At 51.6% G+C, this 19,711-nt stretch overlaps 1 long non-coding RNA gene across 19 annotated transcripts in view; it reads right to left on the reverse strand.

The window, feature by feature from the left end:
• LOC106028006 (uncharacterized) overlaps positions 1-18,568 on the reverse strand; it is a 36,811-nt gene extending 18,243 nt beyond the window's left edge. Inside the window, exons 1-8 of one of the 19 annotated variants that reach the window (XR_010042872.1) lie at positions 18,085-18,566; positions 12,902-13,196; positions 12,539-12,611; positions 8,796-12,448; positions 7,193-7,426; positions 5,147-7,091; positions 4,654-4,796; positions 2,940-3,018 (exon numbers count right to left, since the gene is read on the reverse strand). This is a non-coding gene — a long non-coding RNA (uncharacterized LOC106028006). Of the gene's footprint in view, positions 1-2,910; positions 3,019-4,653; positions 4,797-5,146; positions 7,092-7,192; positions 7,427-8,795; positions 13,200-14,762; positions 15,135-18,084 lie in introns of those variants that run through there. The other 18 variants (XR_010042868.1, XR_010042859.1, XR_010042870.1 and 15 more) reach the window with 18 other exon arrangements.
• Positions 18,569-19,711: the final 1,143 nt, after the last annotated feature.

Consider the following 19,711-nt stretch of genomic DNA (forward strand, 5'->3'; position numbering starts at 1 on the left):
GGCCCAAGCCCCTCCCTTTGGTAATTCCTCAGTGTAGTTCTGCAGGTGCTGAATCATTTCAGCTTTTGTCTGTTTGGAAAGATCTCTACTTTGCCCTAATTTTATAGACATAATTTCACTGGTTACGTAATTCTGGGCTGGCAATTTTTCAGCAGGAATACGAAGATGACCGCGTTTGACTACAGATCTGCGGGAACCCTATTTCTGCTTCTCGGGTACACGTGTGTCTAATGTGCTCGTTTCTTCTAAGGGTTTTTTCCTGTATCGTTGCTTCTGAACATCTTAATCGTGCTGTGATTTCATTTCATTTGTTAACACATTTCCTGGGTTTCGCATTCCTTTGAGTTTGTTGAGCTTTATGGGTTTGTGGATCTAGAATTTTCACCAAATGTGAAAACATTTGGTCTGTTTTCTTCCGGTATTCTTCTGTCCCTCCCTCTCCTCCTCCTCGGGGCCTCCCATTGTACGAACAGTAAATCTGGCTTACACTCGTGGGTTCTCTTCTCTTCTTTTTTTTTAATCTCTACATCTCATTTTGGGTATTTTCCATTATTGTTTTCACGTTCATTAGTATTTTTTCTAATTGGCTCTTAATCTAATTATGAATTTTTCATGTCAGACAGTGCTGTCTTCCTCTCTAGGAAGAAGATGTCTTTAAAAACACACACCCTGCGTGCCTTAGCATTTTGAACTTAGGATGGCGTCCTAATAGTTGTTTGGATGTCTTTGTCCGCTAATTTCTCCATGTGTGTTAGCTCTGGATCAGTGTCAGTTACCTATCGGTCCTCTGTGTTTTATATGTTCCTCTCTTCCCCTAGCTGGCAATGGATGCTTGGAGTTTATACGTGCGTGTTTTACCCTCCAGGTGCTGGATACTCAGTCACACACAGTTCCAGCCTTTCTAGCCTGCTTTGGTGATCCCTTTGGAGCTGCAGTTGTTCTGGAGGTGAGGATTCCCAAGGCTTCTGAGAGCTTTCCCAGGCTCCTTTGCGGTAACAAGGCTTTCGGTCTCTCTGGAGGCAGCAGGCTTTCTTTGCAGCCCTGCGTGAGCACGGGGATTCTGATTATCCTCTGAGAACTCCGAGGGCCACTTAAGTGCAGCAAGAGTCACCTAATTGAGAGTAAATGCGGATTTCTGCTGGGCTCCACTCCCCATATGAACTTAGGATCAAAATGCTTACGTTAGAAGAAGTTGTTAGAGTCAAAGGCACAGTGCCACTGATCCCACTCAGAATCCTTCCCCTCTCTCCGGACACACTTAGCGGCTGTTCGAAGCAGTTCTGGACGTCCTTCGTGTCTTTCCGAGATGTGATTTTAAAAAAAAGGATCTGATGAACCCTGGGGCTAAGCACTGTCGCAGAGCAGAGGTTTATAAAAATGTCACAGTGGGTCCTCATCCAAAATACTCCCTGGCTCCGTCACCAGCCCTTCTGCAAAGTCAAAATGACTGCAACTGTAAATGTTTTGAGTCGATGTAGGGTGTGAAGGCAGCCACATCCACACACACCAAGAAAGACAAGCAGAGGACTTCCAGAGCTGCTTCAGAGTGGGTCAGGAGGGATGGGACAGGTGTGTTTAGATCACCGGGGCATTTTCAGTGGAGTCAGTGACAGTGTGTCTTACTGAAATATACTTTTTAAATTTAGAGATTCACCTTATTCTTTTTTATCATACTTCATGCATAGCTGCTTTTCCTGGCAGTGTGAAACCATCACAAGATAAGCTTCAGTGTCCTTGGTTTCCGTGCAGTTTGTCTGGGTCTTTAGATTTTGATTTCTAGAGCTGTAATTAACCACTCAAGGCAAATGACAGTAGAGATAACTGTCCATTAAGGGAGATTGGCATCTCACCATGCATCTTAGTTGCATGGTGTAGAAAACAAGCTCACAGAAGGGTGTGGAAATTTCTAGGGAATGAGACACATGTGCTATCCATCCCGGATAAAGCCATAGATGCCCTTTGGCCCTTTAGGCACCATACGGGTCAACAACTTGAGAGTCCCACGGGCTGATAGAGCCTTGGCATCCAGAACAGAATTGACACCTGAATCCCAGGGACACAACAACGGCGCTCCAGGACACGGTGTCTGAGCGAAGCTCTGGGCATTGGAGTCATCTCAACTCTGCCCAGGGACCTTCTTAGCAGGCAGAAGCACCTTCCTATGAGGATGACCTTAAGCCACTGCTGTTCTCTCCTCTCAAGATGCTTAAACAATTGCCTTTGGTGAAAGGAAATTTAGGGGACTTTGTCATTTTAACCAAACAGTCTCTTCTTTGAGACTCTCCATAGAAATAATTCACCAGTTGCCATCTTCGAGGATTTCTTCACTGACTCTCTATTTGACAAAGTTTCTCAAGCACCTGCTGTGTACTGAGGATTTTGCTGGACCAGGGAGAAACAGAAGTGCAGTTCCCGCTTTCTAAATTCTCTTTCTTCTGCAGAGAGGCATCTTGATGTGAGGAAGAGTTTAGGGGTGCCTTGGCTGCAGACGAAGGAATGCCCAGGGGCATCTATAAACCCAGCACCCGCTTCATGGAGGACACTGTCTCTGTAGAGGACGGGGCCTGGGTCTCCAAGAGCATGGTGTCCTCCCCCTCCTCACTGGCTTCGTTTCCCAGATCTCACCACACTGCATTGCCCTCCCAGCAGCTGGCTTCCTTTCTAGCTCCTGAGACACATCCCCACAGCACACTAGAGGTAGCTTCGTTGACAAGGGGCAACTGCAGCCCTTACAGCACCTCGAACCCCACAAGGACCAGTGCAAAAGTCCAGGAGAAGCGTTTACCATGCCACATACACCACACTGGCAACTTCTCACAGAACATTAAAGACCTCTCAACACTGGAAGAGTTGCTCCTAATCAAGTATCTTGGTTCCTTTTCACCTGTTGCTGAGACAAAGTGCCCAAAGTGAAGCAAAGAAAGGTTTATTTAGCTTACAATTCTTTGGAGGTTTCAGTTCGTATTCAGTTGGCTCCAAGGCAGAGCGGCGAGGCTGAGGGCCAACGGTTCATGATGGCTGCAAAGGGAAAGAGCAAATAAGACAAAAGGGGGAAAGATCACACCTTCTTCCACCACCAATCCCTGTGCTAGACAATGAACCTATCACAAATGCTAGATTCAGTCACCTGCATGATTGCATGAGGCTCGGGGCGCCACCTAGACACAAACCATAGCATCAAGTCAGGCATTGAATGAAGAAAATTAGGACCATTAGAGTGCTTGAATGTCACTGACAGTGAATCACTGAGCAAGAACAAACCACATGTGAGCCACTAACTGCTGATAGGGAGATCTTCTGACTGTTTTAAGTTAGGAAATAGTATTTGCTAACCCAGTTGATGGAATTTGAAGCCTTAATTGACTTCAGGCTTCTCTTTGTCTTGTTCAAAACAATGAACCAGTTGCCTATACATAGCACTACCTGTATACTGTCCATGAGGAGTTGAAGGAGTTGGATAACTAAAATCAAGCTACGCATCCATGCATCCATCCATCCATTCATCCATCCATTCATCCATCCATCCATTCATCCATCCATCCATTCATCCATCCATTATCCATCCATTCATCCATCTATCCATCCATTATCCATCCATCCATTCATCCATCCATTATCCATCCATTCATCCATCCATCCATCCATCCATCCATTCATCCATTCATTCATTCAGTCAGTCACTCAGTAAATCTTTGTTGACCGCATTAGTTATTTTAATTTTTGTACAAAGTGCACTGAGGATTCCTAAAAGCCTATCCAAGCAAGGCATGTGATAGGAATTGTGTGAATAAACAAAAAATGAATACATTTGGAATCAGAAGAGACTCACATTTACAGAACGTTTTCCCTGAGACCAGAGGTGTTTCAAATGAAAAAGGGATGGAGGACAGTGAAGGTGGGATAGGAGGACCACGAAGGACAGTTTATCTGGAGTCAAGAATACGCAGGAAGACGTGGAGGTAAGTCTGGTGAAAAGGTGGGGGCATCTCACAGCACATCTCTGCCTGGAGGTTGGCTACCCCAGAGAGAGACAGACAGAGACCATTCAGGACCCGAGCAGTGACTGGACACCAGCAGTCGCGGGAGGCGGCGCCTCCCAACATGCGCTTGTTGATACCAGAGCAGTTAGTCCATTTAGAGAAAAACAACCACAATCCCCCAATGCATGTTTTCTCCCTGGGATCGGGACTGGATCCATGTCCAGAACTTAGCATTCTTGGAAACCCAGCCAACACTCCAGTCTTGATCCGCTTGCTCCCTCTCTGGGTGGAAACTGCTGTGTGTTACATTTGACTTCAGGGGAATTTGGCTAAAATAGCCATGATATCCTCCACTAGAAAGCCCGTACCTAATAAATCTACTTCATTTTAATTCAGAAGGGATTTATTGGCCCTTGTTCAGGCAAACCCAGTTCTGCAAATAGAATAGCACATTCCTCTCTAACTACACAGTCTGGCTATGAGGCCAATTGCCAGTACCGACAAGAAAAACCAGCTTAACCAAAATAACCCGGTCCAGAGCCCTGTGGTACAGAGCAGAGATAAACAGCCAACGCGGCCTCTGTGATGATCGAGCCAGAGGTGGCATTTCAGGAACATGGAGAGCACCTCCTGTCCCACTGGACAGCCAGTCCCTCTCTCTCCAGTAACTCACCTTCCAGCTCCTGGGCTGGCTGCTTTTTTTTTTTAATGCATGGTGTTTTCACCGCTGAGGACGGATCTTTGCGAGGTGGCTGTACCACAGTGAGGGGATCATATCTGCTCCGATGTTTTGCTCTCCACAGCATCAATAACCCCCTAGGGAAAATGTGGGGAAAGGAGAGAACCATTTGTCAAAGACTAATTGTGTGGTCGGAAGACGTCTCCGGCTGCTGGTAAAATCGGCGGCTGCTATAAGGGTGGTCTGAGGTTTCAATCACTGTGCTGGTTAAATAATTAACAGAGGCCGCAGAGCTGGTCAGCTTCTGGCTCCCCATAGGGGTCGGGAGGAGGAGCAGAAGGCTGGCACCTGCACGCTATGGCACCGTGGGCCAGTGAAGGGACAGAGGGGCTTCCAAGTGAGATTTGCTTGGGAATGGACGGCGAGGAGGGCTCATCCTACAGCTGCCTCTGCAGGCGGCCCTGTTTCACGAAGCGTGCCTGCTTACCTGGGATACCTGGAGGATCTGGAGAGGGCAGCGCACCTGCCAGGTCTGCGTGCCACCAAGAGCAGCTCTGGTTCAAGGGCTTTGATTGTGAGAGGCCTCAGCGCTTGGGTTCTGGCCCTTCTCACCTGATCTGAGCGTGGGACCCATGCACAGATGTGACCGGATCCCTCTCGCCATCACTCCTGCTCCCTTTGCCTTCTGTTTTCCTGGTGCTTGGGGACAAAGTGGCACTCTGATCCCTATGGTCATTCAGAAATTTGCTGAGTGTTGAGGGACAGAGAGACAGAGACAGAGGCAGAGAGACAGATACACAGAGAGAGACACAGAGACAGACAGAGAGACAGGAGAGACAGACAGAGACAGAGACAGAGACTGAGAGACAGAGACTTACTTTTAAGTTCGTGTTAGGAAGCCTGGACGCTTCTACGGAGCCCTGAGTCTCTGAGGGGCAGCTGGGGCCCCGGGAGGCAGGGCGCCCGGGATGGGACCAGCCGTCAGGCAGCACCAGACCCCTTGGCCTGTTAATTACCCAGAGGTCTGCTGAGAGAAACCCTCGCTCCCTGCCTCTCTTTCTTCTTGGTAGTGCACAACAGGACAGAGACTATTTCAAAGCAGATAACCTCCCGGTCTCCCGATAAAGGCTCTCTTATCTCCTCCAACTTAAATTAATATTGGGTTTGGCGGGTCAGAAACTTGGTCTGCATCTTATCTTGCATCTTTCCTGTCATGCTGTGTTTCCTGAGGTCCCAAGGGCCTGCAGAGTGGGCACCACGGAGTTTCAGCCTCAGGAGTCGCTGATCGGATAGCAGCCAGGACTTTCCTTTGGGGCGTTTACTGTCAGGAAGCCAGAACCGCACTGGATGCTGGGAATGAGAACCCTCCCCAGCCCCCGGAGGATCAGCTAACCAAGTGCCCAGGATGAAGCCAGCGCTATGGACGGGTGTTCCTCGGCTGCCCCAGGGACTCATCTATGCCCATTGATGCAGGCACCTGGAAGTGTGTGGTGTGATCACAGTGCCAGGGACACGTCCACCTTCTGATAGTTATGTTCCATAAAATGTTAGGAAAATGTGTCTTCGAACAGTCTGTGTGTTCATCCTGTGCCAAGGACAGTCTCTGGGGGGAGTAGTGTGGCCACAGGCACTGATGATAAAGCAGACCTCAGATATCTCAGGCTCAAATCTCACTGCCCCCTCGGGAGCCTTCTGAGAGACATCATGATGTCACAACCCAGCTGTGAGCCGTGCAAAGGAACAGAGAAATGACGTCCTCTGGCGTTCGGAAAACAGGGAGGGGGTTGGGCTTTTATACCACAAAAATGATCAAAAATTTCCCACCTGCAGTCCAAGCATTCTGGGAGGCTGCGATGGGATGGTCTTAAGCTCAAGTCTAGCCGGGGCCACTTAGTGAGACCCTGTGTTTGCAACAGAAATAAAAATAACACAGGGGTGGGAAGGTAGCTCAGTGCCAAAGCTGTGGGTTTGATCTCCAGCACTAGAGGAAAAAAATTCCACTATGTTTGTTGAAATAATGTGTTTGCTCATTTCCTGTGCTTTTCAATATTTCTATAAAACCATAGTGAGATGCTTGTAAAAATAAGTATGCATATATATATGCATGTATATATGTATGTGAATCTGTGTCTATGTAATGTGTTCCAAAATACACCCCAGCACCCACACATACTGGTTTCCAGAGCCATGGGTCACCCCCTTTGGACTGGCTGTGAAGACCCACTTTGGGAGCTGTGTCTGCGGCTCCATGTCACCCATTGTCCACGCACACAAAGCACGATGCTGTGTGCTGTGACCTTGACCTTGGTACAAGCTCTCTGTGGACGCCAGCCTTGACGTTGCCATGGTGCCGCTCAGCACATCTGTTTCCGGCTCAGCTGCTCTCGCTCAAGCCTCCAGCTCTCCCTTTCTTCCTCCTTGAAAAAAGTTTACTGGGAGGCAAAATGATTCAAAGTGACATCTGGGTCCCCCTTGGCATGTGGGTGCCACCCCCTCCCTCCACCATGTCATGAAGGCAGCTAGAGTTCTGCACCTTCCAGGAAGGCATTTCCAGGAATCCTTTCTCAGAGGCTCACACAGGGACCCCGGCTGCCTGCCCCCAACTCTCCCTGTGCTGCCGGTGCAGCCAGGATGGCAGATTTAATGCTCTGGACCAAGGCTGAGGTTTTGATGTCTCCCACAACGTCAGAGGATGAGAGCAGTCTACACCCTGGACAAGCAGGCAGATAAAGGCGATGGGCCAGGCTTGCTGGTGCTGTTTAAGTTTCTGTAATGAAAAGCAAAACCATGCCTGTGGCCCATCCTCAGGCTCCCAGATGCTAGCACTCTTTGTACCTGGCATTGTTTGGAAAATCTGGGAAGTCTCCAACTGCATAAGAAAACTTCTCCTGAGGTGTTAGTTCTGCTTTCCCAAACTCTCATTATCTGCAGTTCTGAAGAGAATTCTTTGAGGAAATGATCCATAACTTCCAATTACTGTGATCAGAATCCTCCAGGGAAAAGGACATTCCTCCCAAATGGTGACCCCCAGCCCTTGCACCACCTGAAAAACTGACCCAGACCCAGACGGGGTGCCAAGGAAGGGACCCTGCAGCTCTGCCTTGGGCTCACTTCAAAATCCAGCTCCTTAAATCCAGAAGAAAGACCTGGAGCGAGCACTTGCACAAAATAATCAAATGCAGGAGGATTTATACACCTACACCATCCGCCTCAATCCCAGTTAAACTTGGACTCTGTAGACACTGAAGACAAGTGTGGAGATGCCATTGGAAATCAGAATGGGAAAGCCAAAATTCTGCTTTTAGCTGTGGAAGCCCAGGTGAGAAAAATGGCGTGAGCAGGGAAGAGAGCACGGAGTGGGAGAGAGAGCTGAATTGATTTCCTCCTCCTTGCACAGAGTCCTTTTTTGCTCCAATGCTGAGCAGCAGGAGTCTGAGGGAATGTAAGGACCCTGTTGGCTGGCGGCATGGAAAATCCAATCGCTAATGACATTTGCTGAAGGAGAAGTCACGGATAACTCCCAACTGCTTTGCTCCTTTGGACCTGACAGTGCCTGTTAAACACCGGGCCCCGCCCCAGGGGATCCAGGACCACGAGACTCTGTACCCTTAAAACAACCCCATAAATACCTGCTTAGTGGTCTTAACCACTTCAACAAATATTCCTGAGACCATTTACAGTGACTGCAGTAAGGGCTGAGTGTGTTCATGATGCACTTGTGTATTTAAAAGTTAAACTAGAACCCCTCCATGAGGACAGGCCCGTTAGTGTTCCCGCCTAGGGATGAAGCTGTCTGGAGGAGAGAGGACTGGAGGTCCAGAGAGCGACTCCTTTCCCCTCTGACCAAGGTTGGATGTGCAAAAATACAGAAACGGGATTTAGACGTGAAAACCTCAGCACCGTCACCGATGAAGGTGACCTGTTGAAATCCAAGCACAGAGCTGTGTGGGTTCACAGTGCAGACCACAGCCCTAGGCAGGGCCAGCACCGCAAGCCCTCAGGCAGAGGCCCAAAGTTCCCTCCAGGAAAGCACTGACACGAGAAGCCACCAAGGGTGAGTGGGGGACTGCGGAGGCCTTGCTAGTGCATGTCCCTTCGTGGAGAAACCCACAGCCCCAAGAAGGACACGGCCTCACCTCCCCAGAGTCCAGCGAGCAGCAGTGAGTTCCTGGAGAGTCTGGGTCACGGGGGTGGTGCAGAAACCCAGGCATTCAGGAAGCTTCCGGAGGAGTCACATGGGAGTACGGTCAGGCTGAGGGTGGGATAGGAGGGCCGTGGGTTTTTGTGAAGCCTCCGTCCCAACAGAGTGGACAGATGGCAGGGAAAGGCCGAGGCCACTGGCAGTTTAGCTCAACAGGGATCATATGGTCACATCAGAGTACATGGCACAAGGAGCCTCTCACGGGCAGGAGTCACAGGACAGGGAGCCCAGAGGAAGCCCTTGTCCCAGGGAAGAGGGCTGTCTGCTCTGGGTTTAGGATCAGCCCTAGGGAAGCTGCAAGCTGAGCGGCCTGTGTGGTCCAGCTCCCACCCAAACCCACCCATATACCCTGTGCTCTGCAAAACTGTGCCCTCCTGAGCTAGGAATGGAAATGGAGAGAGCCCGTCTGCAGAGCGCCCTAGTGCCCCCCACCTGGCTGTCCACAGCTCTGTTTCTGCAGGGAAGGAGCTCTAAAGACCAGGGGCCTTTCCTGCCCCAAAGGAGTTCCAGAGGCAGCAGCGGTGTGCAAGGCATTTTCCAGCTTGCTGAGGAGTTATTCCCAAGCAGGCCCTCTCCAGGTGCTTTTGTTCCCTGGGATTCCTTAAGCCCTTCAGCTTGAGCTGTTTTCCAATCTGCAGCTCAGGAGTGGTGCATTGGCTCCAGGTGGCTCCTGTGGCTCTGGGGGAGGCGTGCGGAGCTCTCACGCCATGCTGTTTCCACGCCAAGGCTGCCCGGTGCAAGCGAAGGGCACAGCGCAGATTATTCTCTCCCCAGCAGAGCAGCGGAACGTCCCTGCTGGCTGCAGAGTGCAAGTGTCCTCCTCCTCCTCCTGGGACCCTGCTGTTCCCAAGCACCGTGGGCCACAGATGGGACAGGAAATGATCTCCGCTTCATGCAACCTGCAGATGTCTGGAGGGTGTGTTAGTTTCCCGTGGCTGCCGAAACAAATTATCAGAACTGGTGACTCAAAACAGCACAGAATGATGATACCACAGAACTGCAAGAAGCTCAAATAAGATTCTCAGGGTTAAGTCTTAAAAGCGTAGCTCTTTCTGGAGGCTCCAGTGAAGAACCTGCACCCCTGCCTTTTCCTCCATTTCCAGTCTGCCTGCATTCCTTGGCTGCTGGCCTCCTCCTGTGTCACCAGCCCCAGGGGCACCAGAGGTCGCCTTCCCAAATCAAGGTCCCTTTAGCCACATCAGATCCCCACACACAGATGGCAAACATTAGGGCCCACTGCCTCTGGGGGTGAGTATTCGACTGGTCATGCTGGGTGAAGTGGACATGGCACCTGACTACACCTTGATCACACAGCTTCTGAACCCCTCCCCAGGCCATGCAAATGCCCGCTCAGTGACACAAAGCCAGGCACCCCAGAAATAGGAGGTTTCACATGGCGCAGCCCTTGCTGCCCCCAAGGCCACACTTGGACTAGGACGGTGAGGCGGGCACAGCAGCCTGGTGCCCCTCCAGGTATGAGGTCAGCTCCTGGTGAAAGGCAGCGGTGTGGGGAGCTTGTTCTAGCAAAGGCTAACAGCAGCTGCACTGCGCCTGGAGCAGGGTTGGGGCATCGGGGGGTGCACCGTCCTTTGGGGTGATGTTTTCCTGTGGCTCACAGGCCTGGTTCTCTGCTCTCCCAGAGACCGGGAAAGCCAGAGTCCCTGGGCAAGTTTTTCTCTTTAAAGACTTTTCTCTGTCACTTACACTGGAGGAACCAGGTTGGGGGCTGCTCCTGTTGCTCCAGAATTGCCACAAAGTCCCCAAAGTTGAGGGAAGGAGGCTAAAACATCTAAAGAGGATTCTGGGAAGCCACGTAGACACCCCTCCACAGGCAGCAGGCAAACCCCACCAGCGTGGGGAGACCCTCCCTCTGCAGCTCGCACACAAGCGGGAAGAGGCGACTGTGCTGCCGGGCTTCTGGTGGACGCTGTGCAGTGGACGTGCGTCACGGAGCACGTGAGAGAAGTGTGGCAGTGTGGAAGGAGGCCTTGTGACGTCACTGGGGACCACCTTCAGCAGGGAAGAGGAAGAGGTATGGAGTGAGACAGGAAGTCAGTGCAAGGAGGGACCATGCACTCCTTTTAAAACAATCAGAGAGAGAGAGAGAGAGAGAGAGAGAGAGAGGTGGCCAGGGTTCCATGAAAACTGCAAGGATCCCTGCTGAAGGTGAGTTGAACTCATTGTGATCAATGTCAGTGGGCCAGAAAGCAGTTAAATCTGCCAAGATATCCTGAGGTCCCATAAAAAGAGGGTTCAAAAAAACAGTTCACAAAAGAGAGTGAGGAAGAAAATCCATTTTTCCACAGAATTGAGACATCTGAATGAGCCAGGTTCTGATTTGTGGCCATAATTTTCCTTATCTTATGTTCCCTGTCTTCTAATTTCCACCTGAGAAATATGCTCCCCTTGTCTTCAGTCCCAGTGGTGGGGGAGGACTGCCCATCTCCCAGCCTCCTCCTCGCCAGCCTCATGCCCAGCCCAGAAGTAGGCAGCCAGGTGACGTGGCCTCACACAGCAGCGTGAATACCAGGATCAGGATCGAAGGCTTCTTCTGTGGGAGGGAGTGCTCATCTTTCCAGGGCAGCTGTTCAGAATGTAAATCATCGGCCTGTGGCTGCGACTCCCATTGAGGTCACAGGAGAGAAGCCCACAGAGGCCAGGGCACCTGGATGCAGCTGTACCTGACACTAAAGACCGCTGGTGAGCCAATAAATGCCCTTCATTGCATATGATGTCTGAGATGTATCCCTGCTACTTTCAATGCAAAAATCTTGTCGGAGGCAGGTACACAACCGTGTGGGAAAGAAAAGCACATCTATGGGGTCCTGCTGGGAAGCAAGCAGTGGGAGGCCGATGAGACAGAAGGAACCGACAAGAGACAGCCAGGAATCAGAGCAGGAGTAGGAAGCTTTTGCCACCCCTGGTTTGTGTTCCTGGGGTCCCAGGAAGGCTGGAGCTCTGGAAAAGGGGTCACGTCACGGAAGTCACTGCCAGTTCTGGAACCGTGGGGTGGAAGCAGGGAGAGGGGCACAGGAGACCCCAGGCCGCCTGGCCCTGCCACTCCTGCAAACCCCGCCCCCTGGCCAGAGCCAGACTAGGAGGCTGGAGCAGGAAGCAGAGTCTGTCCCTGGGGCACTGAGCACAGCACAGCCGGGTCGGGGGAGTGGCTGGGGCAGAATCGCAAGCCACAGAAGCCAGCAGGGGAAAAGAAAGGAACAGAGAAGTGTTGCTCCTTAGACCTCCTTCAGGGTGGGCATTCTAGGGCCCTGGGGCAGGGCGTGCACGGAGGCCTCAGGACCTCAGGAAAACAGCTGCGCTCCCGACATCCAGGGGCCGCCTGCTGTACTCGGCTGCTCCAGGGCTCAAGCCCCCTGCAGCTTTCGGAAGTGAGGTACCCATGCTACTCAGACAGGTGAAATCACCCTCAGACTCTCCGGGGGCTGCTGGCTTCTCTCTGTGGGTGTCAGAATCTCCCCGGCCGTGTATGTCACCGTCCCAGAGGCCGCGGCTCTCTGATGGGTCAGGAAGCACAACAGGGTGAAATCACTGGGATCCCAGCGGCCACAGGGCAGCACTTATGGGTGGCGCCTGCATGCAGGGGACATGGCAGGGGATAGAACGCGTTAGCCTCAGACACCCTTAATTTCCTTCCTCCCCAGGTTGATCTAATTCCCTCACTTGCTTCCCTCCGTGTCAGTGATAGCGATGTGATTGCCCAGCAAGAATACGTCCAGCATCTTCCACTGACACACTGTAAAATGTACAAACAAAAATAGAATTGGGAGAGATGTTAAGAGAAAGTGAGTCTGAATTAGAATTAATAATCATAATTGGCAGGGGGAGGGTGGTGCACAAAACTCAGCGTCTGCTCTCTGGCCCTCCAGCTTGGATGTTGATGTGGCCGGAGGGCCCTGTGTGGCGGGCGTCACACCAGGAAGGATGCTGGTAGGGAATCAGTGCCTCGAAGCAGAGCTGGAGATTCTCTGAGGAGCTGCAGACCTCAGGGAACTGGGGGGTTCTCTGCAGGGCAGTCGGGCTCACCATCCCCCCAGGCTCAGATGAGAAGGTGCTGGAAAGCCAGCAAGCTCCGTTTCCCAGCCAGCAGGAAGCAGAGTCCTCTGGGCCGCATGGCTGGGAACTCTGCCCCGCACACCTCGGGGACAGCACCAGCACTGTACTGAGCTGGTTTCCTGAGACGGAGATGTGGGGCACCGCACATCTGGCTCCAGCCTCCTCGGTCGGGTGTAAGTTTATTTTTTTAGGGAAGGCTTCTTTATCTTCCTCTCCCACAGCAGAGACCGTCAGGCTTTCCACCACAAATGGCCACGGGGCTGCCCTGCTGAGACAAAAAGACAACGTGGGGTGCATCACCCTGCATGCACCCCAAGGGCCACCTGCGTGGGACATGGAAGATCCAACGGCCAGCCACAAGCGTCTCCTGGCTTCCACTGGAACGATCCCGGCAACACTAAATCACAGGGCTGTGACACACGTTAATTCTAGGAGGCAGCACACCACTGGGATCAGTGAGAAGTTCTCCCCACTCCACCCCAGATGGGAAGCTACCAACCTAGCACCCATGAGGGAAGAGGGCCCCCAGAAACCCACTGACACACTGTCTCTGGAGCTCAGTGCGACATGCGCCCAGGGAAAACCCCAGACAACTGAAAAGTTTTATTTCAAACCATCAGCTCAGTCCCCCGCCCCCAGGGAAATTCAGCCCAGAGCAGCTGAGCTGGGCTCCATGCCCCACTTGGTCCTGGTAGGGTGGCAGCCCAAAGGGAGAGGTTGGCATCCCCAGAAGTTTGCATTCCACAGCCTGCCTGGCAAGCGAGTTAACCCATGCCTGATGGCAGGGCGCTCAGGGCAGTCGCCTCACAAAGGCCCAGCCTGCAATACCATGGACCTTGGTGACGAGGCTGCCATACACGGTGCCTGCACAATCTCGGGGTTTCCGTGGATCCAGCAATGGCACGAGAAGGCCGGGCACTCAGCTCAGGCTTTTATAAGGCTGAGGTCAAGGTGGTCAAGATCCAACTGCAGGAGGATCCACTTTCGTTCTTTCTTTCTATTATTATTATCATCATTATTATTATTATTATTATTGCTATTTTGTTTTTGTCAGATGAGGTCTCTCTATGTAGTTCAGGCTGGCCTTGGGCTCACTTTGTAGCTCAGATTGGTCTTGAACTTGCAACAATCCTCCTGCCTCAGCCTCCAGAGTGCTGGGGGGACAGGGGCGCCCCAACACACCCAGCAAAAGATCCACTTTCACTGGGGTGCCTTGGGGGGTCCATATCCTTGAGGCTGTGGCATCCATGACAGCTTCACGTGTCAGAGCCACCGGGTGAAAGGCAGGCATTTCTCCTGCTCAGAGCCACCACCCCACGAGGCCTCGGCCTGCTGTCAGAGGGCCCCGATGACCCGGCCAGGCCCACGCAGGACGAGTCTCTTTTTGATGAAACGTGAACCTAAATGCAATCTCTTCACTTTGGCCATCCAAGTCACCATGAAGACACGTCCACAAATTCACAGATCCTACCCACCCCCAAAGGGCAGGGGGCCTCAGGGTGGAGACAGCACGGCTGGGCCCCTTGGAGGTGTCTTAAAATTCTCCACACACAAACCCTCAGCTGACAGCAGTGATTCCTCCCCAAAGTGTGATCCCAGCCTCACGTGTTGGGGCGGATGACGGAACACGCCCAAATCCATGGTGGAACCAGAGGCAAGGCCAGCACTGGAGCTCAGGCCTCCTCCATCCGGAGTGCAGAATGTCCCTGTCATCCCAAGTCTCCCGTGCCAAAGCCACTTGCATGTCAAGCACCATCCTCTGCCCCTTTGAGGATGGAGAGGGAGAGGCAGCATCTGACTCGCCCAGCGGCCATTCCCCACCTGTGCTCACCATCAAGGTCCCAGTGTGCTCAGCATTGAACGTTCTCAATGAAACCGAGGCAGAACCTCTGCCGGGTGACAGGCCACATCATGGCTGCCCCACACCAGCCACGGCCTCTCCATCCACTGTGTCCTATGATATCAGGAATGTCCCCATGCAGCATCCACCCTGGCCTCTTGTTCATGACGATTGCATGAGGTCACAGAGCCATCCTTGAACCACACAGGAAAGTTCAGTTTTAGCAAAGGACATCGGCCCTGAGCAGGAGCCCCGGCCTCACCAAGCACTGACCCCTGCCAGGTCTGACTTCTTCCAGACTCAGTGAGGGTAAAGTCCCTGCGGCTGCACGTGGCTGACGGCATCAGAGGAGGAGCCAGAGACCTGGGGAGAGACGGAGCCGGGAAGACACTGCTAGGAGGGGCTCCTCGTCTCCCCCACATGTACTGAGCACCTGCAGCTCCGAGTGCGGCTGGGGACTGGAGGGGTGGCCCAGGGCCGCCTCTGACACAGTAGTAACGTCCTCTACTTTGAATGCCTGCTTTGAATTTCCAAAAAATATGTTTCTGGAGCAGCTGAGCAGACCCTGAGTGCGGGGCACAATTGAAGACCTGCACCCAGCTGCACCAACCACTAAGACAGCCACTCTGGAGCCACTGCCTAAAAGCAAAGACTCGGGATTTGAGGAGGCTTTTCCCACAAGCTGCTGACACTTTCAGCTCATGGTTCCCTCGCCTTTTTCCCCCAGGAAGCCTCTAGCTCAGCCCGGGCCGTTTGAACGCTGACTCCCTACTTCTCCCCACTTCGTCCGGGCCAGCAAGACCTCTAGAGCCCAGTGCCAAAGGTGCCTCTTTCGGGGGCACCCGGAAGAGGCAGAGAACCCAGGTGTGAGTCACACCCCCAGCGACTCAAAGGAGAGAGGACAGGAAGGGCCGGGCCCAGAGCAGAAAGCGAGTGCTTCTCTCCAGAGCCACAGAGTTAAACTCATTCCTTGGTCTGACCACAGGGCTCGAGAGGAACCTTCTTCCTCAGTCCACAGAGACGAGTAATTTGAGACAAAACCTGGACAGGCCTGAAGAAACACATGCACTGGCATCGGACTTGAGTCTTCTGAGAACACAACTGCACACGTGTCAGAGCCGGCTAACACCCTCGTCAGCACACGCACGACCACGACCCCAAAGCACATGTTCCTGTGATGTGACATTTGGTGTCAGGGCAGGCATGAACCCTGCCATCAAGAAGCTTAGAGTGCAGATGAAAAGCAAGATGAGTTTGTGGGAAAATTGTATGATAAGAGATTGAAATGCCATGTGTAGGCAATGAGAGAAGCGATAACCCAAAGGGAGATATGATTAATTGCCAAGCGAATTATTCGGACAGTCATGACAAGAGGTCAGGGTGGAGACTGATTGCTTCAGTCCAGGGTAATCAAGGAAGACATCAGCATCCCACAATTACAACTGAAGATGTGAGGCAGGGTCAGGGAGTCAAGGAGTTTGGTATCTGCCCCTCAAAGAGGATGATGCAGATGGGGAAGGAAGACAGGAGCCAGAGTGGGTAGTGGCTGTGCTCTTTGCTTCTGAGAAGGCTTTTCTGAAGAGACCCTGCTCTGAGGAGACCCTGCTCTGAGATCTAAGCAGAGTGGCTTATATAAGGTGCAGAGAACCAAGCTGGAGCAGGCTCCCGCACTTGGGAGAGGCCTCACCAAGCCCCTAGGTCTCCAGCAATGACTCCAGGAGAGGAGCACTTGTGGGGGAACAGCCGTGACCCAGCGTCAAATGCATCCCGGAAGCCAGGCCCCGAGGGCCGGGGGTTAAGGAGAAAAACCCGCAGAGTCCCCAGCACAGAGCCAGCTCAGCGCCCTGCAGACGGAGGCAAAGCAGCCCAACTCTGCAGATTCTGTGTCCTCCCCACGCAGAGCACTGACAAAATTCCTCAGAAACCAGGCCACCATTTATCTACGGATCACGGAAGCACACACGCCACGGAAGTACCTGCAGCTACGTGGGTGACCAGGTCAGGAGACACAGCCGTGATAAACGTGCTGAAGGCCTATTAGAGCACCGTGAATGGATTTGGAATTTCATCTAAGAAGTAAAAATAATTGTTTTAAAAAATGAAAATTCTGGAGCTGAAAATCGCGATGTCTGATTATTACAAAAAAATTACTGGTTGAGCTTCACAGGAGATTGAACATGAAAGGAAGAAAAAGGCTCAGGGAACTTTAAAAGAAGCATAATTTATCTACTGTACAGAACAGAAAAATGAATTTTAAAGATATGATCAGACCTCAGCGACCTGTGGGATCCGCTGAAGTCATCTGAATTCCAGGGGGGTGGACAGAGAGAAAGAAAAAGCCAGACAAGGAGGTGGGGAAGAAAAAGAGGAGGAGGAGAGGGGGCTGAGGGGGAGGAGAGAGCAAATAGCAGAAGAGAGAGCCATCAGGATTTTCCCCCCACAAATTTCATGAGTCGTACTTGACAGATCCAAGAATCGCCAGAAGTCCCAAATAATATTAACACAGAGCCAAGCACGCCCAGGGCTGTCATGATCAGACTGCTGAAAACCCAACCAAAGGAAAAAAAGTTTGAGCAAATGAATTTTAAAAGCAAGTTAGATACAAAAGATAGGAAGACAAGCTACGGTCGGCTTCTCTTCGGAGAACGAAGGCCACAAAACAGGAATTACAAGGCTACGGCACTAAAGACACCGTCAGGGCAGGGGCCTGTGCCTGTGCAAATGTGTCTCGGTCAGGAGAGTGGGACGGAGGCTGGGAGGAGATGTCCTCTGACACCGTGAGGCCCACACTGCAGGGGATGGTAGCAGGTGACATTACCACAGCCGGAAACACAGAACCCAGAAAATGGTAAAGACACGACGCAACAGTTCTTTACAACAGGGTTCATTCCTTCCACTAATGGTATTAAAAGTGTGATTGCTTACAGGGACCCCGTTATCACCAAGAAGCAAAGCTTTACCATACGTACAAGTTGAGAACTCTCGCAACAATGGCGTGAAGTCTGGAGCAGCAAACGTTACATTTTTGTAAAATTCTTACACTCATGAAAAATGAAGTGACCTGATACCTAACAGACAGTGTAAATAAAGGGTCTACACCGCAAACCAGAGCAACTTCTAAAACTCTAAAAGAAATAAAGAAGCAGAACACAGAAGCCCTACTGAACTTGTTGCACTGATTTTTTTAACATGGAACTTGTGCCCCGGTATCCGCTCCCCACTTCTCCCCTGGTAGGTTTCGCCACTGGAAGGAGCTGTGCAGAAGGAGCCATGCAGCCCCCGACCTCCCTGGCAGCCCCGCAGGACCGCTTACCTCCTGTCCTGACAGTGCCGGACGTCAGCAGGGACAAGTGTGCACCAGGTGTGTGTTCAGCCCTTGAAAGTGGGACGAGGCAGGGAAGGCGTGATACAGGGGACGCCAGCCACGGCGTGGCTCTGCGGAAGAAACCCTTTATTCCCAGCTGGAAATTGGCGTGAGGAATGGCATGGCCTGGAACCTAAATGAGCCCTGCAGGGCCCGTGTGCTGGTGGCTTGGTCCCCGGCCCTGGGGCCACCAGAAGGAGGCGGTACCTTAGGGAGGCAGAGCTTGGTGGGAGGAAGTGAGGCCCTGGGGGGCACGTTTGAAGGGAACGCGGGGCTCTCGGCCCCTCCCGGCCTCCCTTCCTGTCTTTACTTCCTGCCTGCCACGAACTGAGCAGACCCCTCTGCCATGCATCCTGCCATGGTGCACGTTGCCACCACAAGCCCAAAACAGTGGGGCCGAGTGACCACAAACTGAAACCACCAGCCAAAATAAAGCTTGCTTTCTTGTAAGTGGATTATTGCACATACTTGTCACATCGATGGAAACACGAGGAGCCCAGAGAAAAGTAAACTTGCAGGTGTTTAAGTCACTTTTATCTCGTGTCCTGATTAAGCCAAATTTAAATTCTAGGTGAGACAGCTGGCCTGTGTCAACTACAGGGTCCTCTCTGCTTTCTTTAAGACATATTCCACACTTCTTCTCTACACGTCTTATTAAGCATTTACTCTAACTTTCCACACACACACCTCCCTGTTTTATTAGTCTTTCACTTTTCAGAATCATTGAGGGTGAACCCGCCATGTGTTGGCAGAGCACCTCCTACCAGACAGAGCTGCCACAGGTAACAACTCTGGGCTTCCGATGGTGCAGGACCCTGGCTGCCCGGGCAGAACCCGGGAGGGACAGGACTTGCAATGGGAGAAGGTACGGAGTGGGTTTCCTTTTGCCTGAGATCAGCACTCATAAAGGAACAGAGAGATGAGACACAGAAGGGAACCAACATGTGACAGGCTCAAAAGACCAGAGAATGGTTGAGAAACTCGTTGGATGGAAAGATAGGGGTTAGGGACTCTAGAAAGAAGAAATTCACAAAGATTCAGGTGAGGCCCGAATTGCCGGAGAGCCCAGCGCTCTGTGTGTGTCGGGCAACGCCCACGTGGCCAGCCAACTCTAAGGGGCTGGACAGAGAGTTAACCTGCTGCCCACCAGGGGGAAAGATGTTGAGGGGCGGTGGAAATGTACCGTGTGTAAGTCTGTAGGATGATAGTGAAGCTTTAGGTGTTTATAGTAACAAAACGAGGTCTAAAATCAGTGATCTAAGACTCAAACAAAAAATGCTTTAAAAAACAATAGAATAAATATGAAATCAAAATCCATAAAAATGAGAAAGCAAGTGAAAATCAGCATTTGGTTTTTGAAGACCATTAATGATAAACCAGAGTTTGCCAATGAGTAGAAGAAGGTAACACAAATTAGCAGTATTATAAAAGGGTGTGTTTAAAGCAGAACCTACAGACATTACAAGACTAGCAAAAAGATATCAAGGACAAACTTTCACTGATAAATTAAATGAAATGACCAAATTTCTTAAAAACCACAATTGGTCATGACTGGTACAAATGAAACAGAAAATCC

The sequence above is a fragment of the Cavia porcellus genome, unplaced genomic scaffold (genome assembly GCF_034190915.1).
Source record: "Cavia porcellus strain 051 isolate PalLab524CR breed Dunkin Hartley unplaced genomic scaffold, mCavPor4.1 scaffold_25, whole genome shotgun sequence".
NCBI classification, from domain to species: Eukaryota; Metazoa; Chordata; class Mammalia; order Rodentia; family Caviidae; genus Cavia; species Cavia porcellus.